The sequence below is a fragment of the Pogoniulus pusillus genome, chromosome 17, assembly GCF_015220805.1.
Source record: "Pogoniulus pusillus isolate bPogPus1 chromosome 17, bPogPus1.pri, whole genome shotgun sequence".
In the NCBI taxonomy this organism is placed as follows: Eukaryota; Metazoa; Chordata; class Aves; order Piciformes; family Lybiidae; genus Pogoniulus; species Pogoniulus pusillus.
In genome coordinates, this window is record NC_087280.1 from 3,819,630 (window position 1) to 3,833,107 (window position 13,478).

At 53.7% G+C, this 13,478-nt stretch overlaps 1 long non-coding RNA gene across 1 annotated transcript; it reads left to right on the forward strand.

Annotated features, from left to right (window-relative positions):
* Positions 1 to 424: 424 nt before the first annotated feature.
* On the forward strand, positions 425 to 12,126 carry LOC135182693 (uncharacterized). Its single transcript, XR_010305269.1, has 3 exons — positions 425 to 580; positions 8,464 to 8,659; positions 11,302 to 12,126. It is a non-coding gene; the product is annotated as an uncharacterized LOC135182693 (long non-coding RNA).
* Positions 12,127 to 13,478: the final 1,352 nt, after the last annotated feature.

Genomic DNA, 13,478 nt, shown 5'->3' on the forward strand with positions numbered 1-13,478 from the left:
TGTTTCAGCCTGGCTGGAGCCTCTCCTGCATCCACACATACATGCTGGGGCTTGTTTGGTGCGTCCTGTGGGTCCTGTTTCAGGGTGAGAGAGCAGGTTCAAGGAGGAAGAAGATGCTGCAGGAGCTGGGATGCTGAGGGGAGCTGGGGCTGCTGTCTGCTGTGCTATGCAGAAGTGCAGCCCTGTATCCTCCCAAACCTTTCTTGCGTCTCTTTGCAACTACCACCAAACCAATCCTCATCTGGCAGAGGCTTCTGAGCCTGTTTATTGAAGGAGACCAACAGTTAATCACAGAGTTTGGAGCCCTGAGTGCTAACTGCCCTGACAAGCTCCACCTGGGCTCCCACCCACACCCTCCGCCCCCTCCCCGGGTTGTATTTAAGCTCAGGTGCCCTTACCCCATGCTCTTCTTCATCAGAAAGGTGCTGTGGTCCTGGAGTGGTGCTGGCTGCAGGTCCTGCTGCCCTCAGCTGTGGCAGCCTAGGTGGCTCCAGTGCGTCCCTCACCCAGCCATCTGCATTGCCCAGCACAGGAGCTCCACAGTAACCAGGGGCAGAGGTCAGGATGGATCTGCAGCATGGTGAGCAAGCAACTCCTCTCTTGACTTGGTGCTACTTCAGGGTGTTCTGACATGGGCAGCCTCTATATGGGGGTGGCTTTATACCCTCCCCCCCTCACACACACCCTGAGACTACCTTGCTGGGTCACAGATCAACCCCTGCAGCACACCCACAGCCCTGCTGCTGCTCTCCACGGGCCTTATGCAAAGAGCTTGGTGTGAGATGGGCTTTGCCTGCATCTAGAGAGGGGCTCAGAGCACTGGGGCTGCATTTGCCTCTGACTAATGCCCTCTGCTCTTCATTGAGCACTTGAGCATACCACACCCCAGAGCTGGTTTAAAAAAGGAAGTCAATAAAGTCCATTCATTTTTGACCTGGATTTAGGGTGTTTGGGAAGAGGAACTGTGTTGTGATTTGGATCCATCAGGCTTACCAGCTTCTCCAGGGCTTGTCAGATAGAGGAACAGTCCCTTAACACCAGATTATTGTTGAGTGGTGTGTTTCCAAGAAGTTCATGTGAGTGGAAAACCCTCTGGGGGCATGGTGAGGGCTAGGGCAAGCCCATGGAGCATCTAGGGGAGTGGTGCTGGGCTGGCCCTTGGGCTAACCTGTCCAGCAAGGTCTTGGTATCATAGAATATCTTGTGTTGGAAGGAAACCATACAGATCATTGAGTCCAATTCCCTGCTTCTTGCAGGACTACCTAAAACTAAGCCATGTGACTAAAATGCCCCTTGAACTGTGACAGGCTTGGTGCTGTGACCACTTCCACAAGGAACAGGGAATGAGGTGAGGGGGGGAGGAAGAGAGGAGCTGACCTCCTGAGTACCCAGGTCTTCACATCCATGTGGATGATATCCTTCCCCCCACCCTTTTTCCTCCTTGACTGAAGTCTCCAGTGCTGATGGCTTCCTCTTCCTTTTGTCATTCCCAAAGCTCTGCAGCAGCTCCTAAAACGTTTTGCTGGAGAAAGTTCAAGCCAGGCTCGATCTGGGGAACTTGTGGTGGTGCCTGCTTGGAGAAATGCTCTTCTCACCAAGCACCAGCTAGACTGAAAGCCCACTAAGCCCACCAAGACCAGGGTAGATGTTGGTGTGGGGCAGCTCGAGTGGGCAGAGTCCTGCCTAGCAGGTGCTGGGCACTGGGCGAGCTTCGGGGCTGGAGGTGAGGAAGGTGCTGGCAGTGCGAGTGCGGGAGGAAGTCTGGATGCGATGCCGAGCACCAGTGCATGTCCCATAGGGGCTGCTGGGGCGGTGCCATGCGGGAGCTGCCTGGCTCTGGGGCGGGCAGGGCCCGGGCAGCCGCTGCCAGCGCAGCCAGCCCAGGAGATGGCACCAGCGCACCGCGCTGCTCGGGGGCTCCCGGAGCTGGGGGGCAGCGATGCTCCCTCTTTGCCGGCCTGGAAAGGGCTCCTGCTCCGCGGCTGCCCTTACTCCCGGGGGGCTTGGGCTGGGCTCCGCTGCCAGCCTGCGCTGTTGTGCCTCCTGGGGCTGAGCAGTGGTGGCGATTTTCGGAGCTCATCCCCACGCCCAGCTCCTGGTTGGACACCGGTGTTGATTTAGGAGGGATCATCCCTCCGAGCTAGTGTGAAAGTTGGCTCTGGAGTCCTTTCGGTGCTGCCTGGGTACTGCCCTGCAGCAAATCATCTCTGCGAAATGGAGGCGGGGAGTGGGAACGGCTCGGGCAGATCCAGCAAGCTCCTGGTGTCTCTGCTGCTCTCCATCTCCTGAGCAAGCAGTGGGGCTGCCCGGGTTCCAGCTCACCTCTGCCTCATCCAGAGAGGAAATCAGAGGCAAGCTTAAGTCCAGAGGCCCTGGTGTACTGGGGTCTGCCATGTTTAGTCTTCCAGGAGTTTCTGGCTACTGCTGATGGCTGCAGGTGGGACGTGTGGCTGGGGAGGGCCAGATGAGCATGTTGGGATGGAGGCTGCCCCATGGGGAAAAGGGAGGAGGTGGCCTGAGGATAAAGGACAAGTCTCTGCCAGCCCATCCTAGCTGGGTCAGCATGAGGTCGAATCCTAGAATCAAGCAGGTTGGCAGAGACCTCCAAGCTCGCCCAGCCTAGCACCCAGCCCTGCCCAACCAACCACACCATGGCACTAAGTGCCCCAGCCAGCCTTGGCTTCAACACCTCCAGCCATGGCCACTCCACCACCTCCCTGGGCAGCCCATTCCAATGCCAATCTCTTTGGCAACAACTTCCTCCTCACAGCCAGCCCAGACCTCCCCTGGCACAGCTTGAGCCTGGGTCCCCTTGTTCTGTTGTTGGTTGCCTGGCAGAAGAGACCAACCCCACCTGCCGACAGCCTCCCTTCAGGTAGTTGTAGACAGCAATAAGCTTTGCCCTCATAGGGCTCTGCTCCAGGCCCCTCAGCAGCTTCCTTGCCCTTAAATGTGCTTCCTTCAGAGCTGAGACATGTAGGGGTGAGTACTGGGGCTAGGGGAGATACCCAGTGGAGAAATAACCTGATTATGAGGAAGAAGTGAAACTTTGATAGGGTGAAATAATTGAGATGGAGCCATGCGGGGCAAGCAGCCAGGTCTGCCCATTGACAGAGCCTGCTGTGACTGTGGGTGAGAAACAGCCCTAGAGCCCTAGCTCTGCTCTTGGCACAGATGCCCTCATGACTCCTCCACCTTGCAGGCACCAGTGACAGCTTCCCCCAGGGCAGATCAGTTAAAAAGAAGAGACATGAGCCTTCTCTGCCCATCTAAATCCCCACTTTTGCTGTCATCCAACAGCCTTGCACCCTTGCCTCTTTGGTGTCACCAAAGAGTGCTGGGCAGGCAACTACCTGCACTGCTCTTCCATCCTAAGCATTTGTTTGCAGGCAACATGAAGTTGTGTTTGACCCTGGAAAGTCCTGGCTGCTGCTTCAGCTAATGCTCACTGAGCTTATGGTGTGGGAGGCACCAGGAGCAATGCAGTTACTTGGAGAAAGATGGAGGCGCTTCTTGACCTAGAAAGGTCTTCTGGGTGCATTGAGCTGGCAGGGTAAGATGCTTGTGTTCCATCTCCCAGGTAGAGATGACATCTGAGCAGTGTCCCAATTGCCTGCACTTCCTTCCTTCCTTCCTTAGCAGAGGGAGATTCAGTGACCTCTTCTTCCATCATCCCCAGCTCTTGGTGCTGTGGTTTCCCTCCCTGTCAGGCTTCACTGGGGGATTTCTCTCCCTGCAGCAGGACCTATCTGTCTTGAAGCAGACTAGAAGGATGTCACTTTGCTGGCACAGTCATTTATCACTGTGGCTGGAGAAATTAGCAGGGGTCAGGCAAGGAGGAGGGAAATTGGGCTTGTCCTAGTGCTGTAGGCAAAGGTTGTGGAGATTTCTAGCTTGGCATTGGTTTGTCCCAAGGAGCAAGCCAGTGCCTGTGATTTCCACTTTTGGGCCCTGATGGGGTTGAGGGCAATAAGTCCTGTCAGAATGTATGTGGCAGAGCAGCTGGGATTTCTCCAGCATGGGGGCTTCTAACCAAAAGCCAATATTCTGCTTCCAGCTGTTAATTCCAGGAGCCAGGTTATAAATTAAACCCTCAGGCACACCACAATAACCCAAAGGGCTGGACAAACCACCCATCACCACGTTGGATTTGCAGGGGTTGCCTGCACCTCGCTCTGGCCATGGCAACAGCCCAATCCAGCCCTGGAGCTTTGCACAGGGGCCAGAGTTGGGCTCAGTGGCCACTATCACTGGAAAGGGAAGATGTGAGTGTGGGGAGGATAAATGCTATTTTTGCAAGCATGGAGGGACAATGCTGCAAACAAATGCAGGGAAAAGCACAAATCAAAGCCCATAACACTTCCTTGGCAAGTGTCCCCTTTAAGCACCATATATTTTTATCTTGCTCAGGTTTTATTTGCTGGAAAGGGAAATGTAAAGGGAGAAACATTCAATTAAACCTGTCTGTCAGCTGCAGCCTCCCAGCTCTGTCACCCCAGGGGCTGGAGGAGGGCTGCTGCTGGAGGTCTCCTCAGCGCTGTCCCCACCAGGGTGACTGGGAGCCGTGGTACTGTCTCCTGCCTATCTGCTCGCCCACCTCAGTCACAGCCATCTCGCAGCACATGCTTGTATTTGCAAGGCAATGTTAATCACCATAGTAACAAGGGGCTTATTTCTGGCAGGATCTGTCCCCTGCCTGCGTGGCAGAGTGAAGCTGTCTCCTCCCTGGGCTCTACAGAGCAAGGCTGGCTGTGGTGGCTCCTCAAGGACATGCTTTTCTTTCCATCCTCTTCCTGCTCTGTGCTGCTATCTCTACCTTGCTCAACACCTGCTGGCTTCTCTCCATCACCACCTCCTCCTCTCCTGTGCACAATCACAGAATCAACCAGGTTGGAAAAGACCTTCAAGATCATCAAGTCCACCCTATAACCTAACACCTTCTAATTAACTAAAGCATGGCACTAAGTGCCTCATCCAGTCTCTTTTTAAACACCTCCAGCAGTGCCCACAGAGGACAGTGGACATGTGGACAAGTGCTAGAGGAACACAAGTCACACACAGATTCTCAATGTCAGGGGCTGGAAGGGGCCTCGAAAGCTCACTCAGTCCAACCCTCCCTGCCAGAGCAGGATTGCCTATAGCAGATCACACAAACACATCCAGGCAGGTCTTGAGTGTATCCAGAAAGAGAAAGCAAGATTGAAGTCCTGCAGTAAGGAGGCCCTCTGCAGCCAGGGCCAAAGGCAGGACTTTTGGGGCAGCATCTATCTCTTCAGCTCCTACAAAGACAGGCTGAGAGAATTGGTTTTTTTCAGCCTGGAGAAGATAAGGCTCTGAGGGGACCTTTGAGCAGCAAGCAGCCTTCCAGCACCTGAAATGAGAGGCCTTCAGGAGAGATGAGGAGAGATTCTCTACAAGGGCTTGCAAGGACAGGGCAAGAGGCAGTGGTTTTAAACTAGAGCTGGTTAGATTTAGGTTGGACATTAGAAGAAGTTCTTCACTGTGTGGGTGGTGGAACTCTGGGACAGGCTGCCCAGGGAGGTTGTAGATGTCCCATCCCTGGAGACCTTCAAGGATGAGCTTGGTGAGGCTTCTGAGCAACCTGTTCTAGTTAGGGATGTGCCTGCTTATTGCAGATAAGTTGGATGAGATGACCTCTAGAGAATCCTTTCCAACCCAGTGCATTCAGTAGCATCTGGAGGCTTTTTGGTGGAAGGGAGATTGTCACAGCTGATTTCTGCTCAGACCACCAGCTTTTCCTTCTGGAGAGGGAAATGCTGGCACTTCCATGGGCTGTACTGGTCTATGGAGATGTGCATGAATTTCTGGGTGGCAGAAAGGGAGGATGGTTATCAGCTCTGAAGCCCAGCATGTGCTCACCATGTGATATCTTAAACTTGTAAATAGAGCTGGAAATGTGACTGCAAGCCTTTGAAGTCTGAATGGTTTTGATCTTGCACCAAGGCCATCTTTCAGTGGGGCTTAACATTTTCACACAAGTACAGCATCTTTGGAAAGAACCAGAGAATCAGAGATTCAAGCAGGTTGGAAGAGACCTCCAAGATCATCCAGTCCAACCTAGCACTCAGCCCTACCTAGTCAACCAGACCATGGCACTAAGTGCCTCATCCAGGCTTGGCTTCAACACCTCCAGGGATGGTGACTCCACCACCTCCCTGGGCAGCCCATTCCAATGTCAAGAACTTCCTCCTAACATCCAGCCTGAACCTGCCCTGGCACAACTTGAATCTGTGTCCCCTTGTTCTGTTGCTGGTTTCCTGGGAGAAGAGGCCAATCCCACCTGGCTACAACCTCCCTTCAGGTAGCTGTAGACAGCAAAGAAGTCTGCCCTGAGCCTCCTCTCCTGCAGGCTGCACACCCCCAGCTCCCTCAGCCTCCCCTCATAGGGATGTGCTCCAGGCTCCCCAGCAGTTTCATTGTCCTTCTGTGAACATGTTCCAGTATCTCAACATCTCTCTTGAATTGAGGAGCCTAGAACTGGACACAGCACTCAAGGTGTGGCTTGAGCAGTGCTGCGTACAGGGTCAAAATAACCTCCCTTGTCCTACTGGCTAGAAAAGGTCCTGGAGATGGTTTGGGGAAAAACATACCAGGTAGGCCTTCTCTGAACACCCCAGGCAGGACTGATTTCCAGCAAAAACTGGTGATGTGGAGGGTGCAGATCTTCTTGTACTGATGGGACCCCAGCCATGACTTGAAGGAAACCAGCAACTGGGTTTGTACTGTTGAAGGCACAAGGTAATGGAGGTGATGCTCCTAGAAGCGATTGTACCCTTGGGTTTTAATTCATGGCAAGGAAGATCTCTACTTGGTGGGGGCTGCTGGTTAGCAGTGGTTGTGACAGGAGCCACCGTGATGTGGGCATCTGTCTCCTTACAACCAGCCAATGCCTTATTCCCTGTTGGGCATTCATCAGTTGGCAACGACTTTCTGTCTCTATTGACCCAGGGCTGGAGCCAGTGACACAGAGGTAAAAGGGTCTATTTACCCATGAAAAATTCTCCTGAGGCATCTAGAGTCTCTTCAAGCTTCCTGGGCTGGTGAGACCAAGGAGGCACTGTGAGGGGGGAGGTGCTGGTAGGACTGGGGCACCCAGTAAGTACTTGCAAAACCAACAGCGCTGATGAGATGTGGAAGAGCTGCTCTCTGAGCACGGGGAGATGCTGCAGTGGTGGCTGTAGAGCTTGGAAGTTGCCTTTTGTCCTCCTTTTTTCCCTCTGGGCAGAGGGGAAGAAGCCAAGCAGCCATGAGGCATCCCAGTGGGAAGGGTGTAATGCACTGGAGGGAAGTGGCTGAGTGGGCAGGGGGTGGTGAGTGCCTCACAGAGCTGTAGATCATCAGGATAATACCCATAATGTCAGGAGAGTGGCGGCTCAGCAGCCCCGGCTCAGGCTGGCCTCCTGCCAGCATCCCACCGGCAGCGCTGCCGAGCCCCTGGAAGCTGTCAGCCACTGACATGGCACAAATAGAGCTGTTTCCCTGGAAAAACACAACCTCTGCGCTGTGCTTCCACCTGATCTGCTGCTGCTGCTTGGTGGAAGCCTTGGCTGAGGGATGGAGAGAGTGGAAAAGAGTTGATGAGAAAAGAACAAGGCTTTTTGGGAAGAGCAAAGCCAGGGAAGAGGAGACTGACTGCTCAGAGATGGAAATGGGGCCAAAATGTCCCAGAGGGGGACTTCAGCCCATCCATCTCCTCTTCAGCCTTCTCCAGACAGTATTCTTCATTCCCACCATACCTACATGCCCTCTCCAGCTGGTCAGGATGAGTCCAGAGGAGGCCACAAAAATGCTCAGAGGGCTGCAGAAGCCCTGCTATGAGGACAGGATGAGAGAGTTGGGGCTGTGCAGCCTGGAGATGAGGAGGCTTTGAGGAGACCTTACAGTGGCCTTGCAGTATGTGAAGGGGACCTGCAGGATGGTTGGGGAGGGACTATTGACAAGGTCTGGTAATGACAGGACAAGGGGGAATGGGTTTGAACTGGCAGAGGGGAGATTCAAACTTGACGTCAGGAAGAAGTTCTTTGCACTGAGGGTGATGAGACACTGGCACAGGTTGTCTGGGAAGGTTCTGGATGCTCTCTCTCTGGAGGTGTTCAAGGCCAGGTTGGATGAGCCCTTGAGGAAACCAGTTCTAGTGGGAGATGTCCCTACCTTTGGCAGGGGGTTGGAACTGGATGATCCTTGAGATCCCTTCCAACCTAAACCATTCTATGAACCTGAGAGTGTGGGTGCTCCTCCCCACCTCAGCAGAGCCCTCACACAGCTCTGCAGCTGCACCTGTGTCCCACAGCCCTGCTGCTATGCACCCAGCCATGGATCCCCTTCCCTGAGCTGCTGCTTTAAACATTGCCCATCCTTGTTTAACCTCCTAGTTCCATATGCTGGTGGAGGGAGACAGCAAGGTTAGCTTCTGCACAGACAATTGCTGTCTTTCTCTTCCAGCTTAGCAAAGGGGCCAGGCACATCTCTGAAGACTTCCCTGCATAAACCAAGGCTGCCAGGATGCATGTGGTGAGAGGACCAAGAAATCAAGTCTTCTGCTGGACATGTCTGGTCCCTGTGGGCTCACACCCTGCAGGCATCAACCACAGAGGAAGAACGAGTTGGAGAAGGAAGAGTAAGGCAGCAGGAGGAAAGGGTGAGCTGGCTGGCAGTGATGTTGAAAGGAGGAGAGAGCAGACTGGGTGTCAGCAGCGAGGATGAGGGTGGAGTTTAGGAGTCACCTTGGAGTTTGGTTTTCTTCCCCTTTTGTTTGTTTTCTTTGGTTGGAAACTGCTCCTTTGTCAAATGGAAAATGCTTGTGGGGAAGGAAAGGCTTCATCAATCTCCCCTCTTTGGAAGCAGGCACTCAGAAATGCTCAGGAATTTGGGTGATCGGTAAAGCAGGCAAGATGGGGGAGAGTTGGTTCAAAAGACTATTTTATTTGCTTGAGGAATGTGAGTTTGCAGCCCAAACATGAAGCAAGGGACTCCATCCACTTGGTGTTGTCTGGTGTGATGGGGTTCACTCCTCTCCCCACAGCTCTTCCTGGCCATCTCTGTGTCCTTACAAGGATGGTCCCTTGAGCACAGCAGTCCTTTGTGGGGACAACCCCCTCCCCTACCAACTCTAACAAGCAGACAACTGAAATCCTTTAGAGGGGTTTAAAAGCTGTGTAGATGTGGTGCTAAGGGTCATGGTTTAGTGGTGACCTGGCAGGGTTAGTGGTTGGGTTCCGTGATCTTTTAAGCAAAATTATCATATGGAAGCCAGTCTAGAATCCCAGGAAAGGGGATTCAGTGGCTTAGGACTTTAAACCTGTTGACAGCTGAATGTGTCTTGCCCAGGTTCTGGCTTCCGAGGTGCTGTCACCTCATTGTAGGTCAGGTTCCTCAGACATGCATCCAGCCTGGCCTTAAAAACCTCCAGGGGTGAGGCTTCCACCACCTCCCTGTTCACCACTCTCATGCTGAAGAACTTCTTCCTAACATCCAGTCTGAATCTACTCACATCTAGTTCTGCTGCATTGCCCCCAGTCCTGTCCCTACCTGACACCCTAAAAAGTCCCTCCCCAGCTTTCTTGTAGCCCCCTTCAGATACTGGAAGGCTACAATAAGGTCGCTTTGGAGCCTTCTCTTCTCCAGACTGAACAGCCTCAACTCTCTCAGCCTGCCCTCATAGGAGAGGAGCTTCAGCCCTCTGATCATCCTTGTGGCTCTTCTCTGGACACCTTCCAAAACCTCCAGATATTTCTTGTAACAGAGGCCTCCAGAACTGGATGCAGTACTCCAGGTGGGGGTCTCAGCAGAGCAGAGGGGGAGAATCACCTCCCTCGCCCTGCTGGCCACACTTCTGCTGCAGCCCAGGCTCTGGTTGGCTTTCTGGGCTGCAGGTGCACACTGCTGGCTCCTGTTGAGCTTCTTGTCCACCAGCACCCCCAAGCCCCTTTCCTCAGGGCTGCTCTCCAGCCACTCACTGCCCAGCCTCTATCAGTGCCTGGGATTGCCCCAACCCAGATCCAGGACTCTGCACTTGGTTTTATTGAACGGATGCAGGAGCAGAGCTGACCCAAGTGTCATCCTGCTCAGGTTGACTCTGCTCACCTCAGAACCTGGCTTTTGTGGGTGATTCTTTTTCACCTGGGCAAGCTCGTGGTGGGGCAGCTGTTTGAGAGGCAAAGAAGCTGAATTGGATTTCTGTGCCTGCATCAAGTAGGCTCTGGTTACACAGCTGCAGAGGAGAATAGCATCCTAAATTGGATTTTACTGCTCGCTTGGAATGGGCTCCAGTTCTGTGGGATTATTGGGGATTTAAAGCTAACATATAGGAAATGATAATGAAACCATTGCCCAGCCAAAAAGCTGGGGAGCTCTGTGTGCTGCTGCCTTGAATGTGGGGGAGTCTCACCATTACCAGCCAGGCCATGCTCAGAGCCTTGCTGGGGGCGCTGCTGTGGCATGGCTGTTACCTCCTCTCTAACACAGCCACATGTGTGCCAACACAGCCAGCTCCTTCCTGCTCTCTGCTCTGTGGGCACCGTGTCTCTTCCTCGCCTCTCCTGGTCGGGGCTGACCTTCAGGAGGGGCTGGAGGGGGGTTGGGAATGGGGCAAATGCCCAGGGGCTGGCACCCAAGCTCAGAGCTGCAGGAGGATCCTGTCTGCCAGTGAGTGGAATCGATGCTGGGGGGTTTTAAGAATGAAATTGGGGATGCTTAATTGGATTTGCCTGGTGCTGAGATTTAGTGTCTCTGATTTGTTTCCCACTCCTCTGCCTCCCCCTTGTTTTGGCCCCAGAAATGTCAAGGCTAATTGCCAGCATTATTTCTTCTCTTGTTTCAGCCTCGCCCACCTGAGCGCTGGCAAATTAGGTGGCGTGTGCCAGCATCGTCGCCCAGCGCTGGCGTGGGCAGCCCCTGCCCTGGGAGCTGGAGGGGGCTGGGGTTGGCAGACAGCTTAATTTGGCGAGCAGCTCTCCTGCAAGCTGCTTAGTCAGGGAGCACGGCTGAGAGCCTGGGCAGGGTCTGGGAGTCTGACCTGGCAAACTGTTTTTTGTGGAGAGATGAAGTGGAGCTGTGGGAGCTGAGGTGGTGAGGGGTGGTCGCTTGGAGTCTGGTGACAGCTGGGCAGGCTGCTCTCGAGAGCACAGCTCTGAGGCTACCTGGGTCCCTGCAGCGTGGCTCTGCTCTGGGCGACCTGTGCCCTGGCTGATTTTTGGGAGAGGCTCTGGGCAGGATGGGGAGCAAGGCCAGGTGCCAGCAGATGGCACTCCTGAATGCACTGCATATCCTCTTGCTTTGCAGATACCACTCCGAAATGGCTTCCCCAGCTTCTCTGTGCTCCAGGCTTGGGGCTGGCTGCGGTGGCCCAGCATGCCCCCTTCAGCTTGCCCTCTGCTCTTTTCACTGCCAGCTTTTCCTGTGCCCCCATATCCCCCCACAGCCTGGTGCTTTTCCCCAGTCTCTGCTTATCTCTCCCACTGCATCCAGCATGCTGGGTGCAAGGGTATAAGGATGTCAGCCTGAGGTTTCGATGCCCAGGACGGAAACATGAGCACCCCCTAAGAGCAGGGAGGAGGGCTAGGAGCAGGAGCGTGCAGAGGCTGTTTATTTTCTGTCCCTTGGGGAGGTAGGCTCTCACCTCTGGCTCAAATTACAAGTCATGTCACATCTTGGGAGGCTTGAAATTGTGTTTCTCAGCAATGTTCCCAAAGAGATTAGAGGTACTGAAATGGCTGAAATACCTTCTGAGCCTGGAGCAGAGCAAGCCACTGAACTCAGCAGTGTGGGATGGGGAAAGAGCTGTGGCATCCTTTCCCTCGGGTGGAGAGGGGAGGGCCAGGGGAAGCCCACCCCTTGCTCCCTCCCCACACATCTCCCGGTTTGAGGTTGTTTTTTGAGTGCCAGGTCAGTGGTGTAAATGGGATGTGGGAAGAGCTGGAATGGGCACCTTCCCTCCAGCAGGGCATGGAAAGACCCAGCCAGCACCCCAAAGATGAGGTGTCTGGACAGTGGTGCCTGACTGCTCGCTTGTGGAGCTGGGTGCTGCTCCCTAAATTTACAGACAGCAAGTGGAGGGCTGTGATTTAAGAGGATTAAGAAGGCCCCAGCAGCCAGGCAGAAGCTGACCCTGAGTGCAGAAGGTATCGATTTCCAGGGCTGATTTAGAGGACTCAATGCTTCCTGGTACAAGCCTTTCTGAAGCTGCTCATTTCCAGCTGGCATGTTGCTAACCTCAGACAAAACTGCCCACCTTCAATTCTTGCCTGGTTTTGTTTGCCTTTTGCTCCTGGAGCCCCTTTAATGGGATGCAACTGCAGAGAGCTGGGTTGGCTGTGCGGGGCTACATTCTGGTCCTTTCCATCCTTCTCCTTCCCATGCACATCCCTCTTCCTGGGCCCTGTGCAGGGCTGTCTGAGGTGTCACCAAAGTGAATTGGTCCCCAGGTGCTGCTCTGAGGGCCTGGCTGACAGGGTGATTGGTGATCAGCTGGCTGCACAGACACATCACACCATAATTAGAGACCTCCTGGTAAGAGGGATTCAACCCAGGCAAAGACCAAGCTGGCTACAAATATTGAAGGAGCCATTAAAGATGCAAACTCATTATCTCCCAAGCAATCCAGGGACACTGACGAGGACATTAGTGCCAGAGCAGCACATAGGGATGATGAATGTATATGTGTGCCTGAGTCTCACATTATGGAGTGGACAGAAAGACGTGCTTGGTGACAAACACCTCCACAAACGTGGCCACCATTCCAATTAGGGCCTGGAAGGAAATCCAGGGCATGAGGAATAGGAATGGATGAAAGAGGGATAGGTGAGCCGGGGCAAGCTCCCTAGTGTCAGGGGACAGAACAAGAGAGAGCAGCCTGAAATTGTCAGGGGAGGTTTAGGTTGGAGATTAAGAAGAATTTCTTTGCTGCCAGAGTGGGTTGGAACAGGCTGCCCAGGGAGGTGGTGGAGTCCCCATCCCTGGAGCAACACGTGGGCATGGTACTTGGGGACACAGTCTTAGACTGAAGGTTGGGCTTAGTCTTAAAGGTCTCTTCCAACCAAAAGTATTCTATGACTGTTGAAAGGAGAGGAGACTTTGGGTGTTGAAAAGCCAAATCTTTGGCAAAGAGGGAGCTGTATTTGGAGGAGCAGCCACGTTTGGTGCAGAGCTACCTCCCACTGGGATTCACCGCTCCAGTTTCCACTGGCTAATTATGTTGCCATGTCCTCCATGACTTGTGAGATTCAGCAAAGGCCTTGTTGAGAGTTGCCTTGGAGGCCAACAAAACTGAGCTAAATTTCTAGGGTGAGGGTATTTGTGTGGCCAACTTCACAAGAGCCTTTTCCCACTCTTCTGGAAAGCTGGAAGGGCAACCTCCTGCTCCTCCATAGCTTGGTGAGACCAAGCTGCAGTTGTGCTGATATGGAATATGGTCCTTCCACTTTTTATGGTTACATCCATGGTGGAAGAGGTGTAGGGCA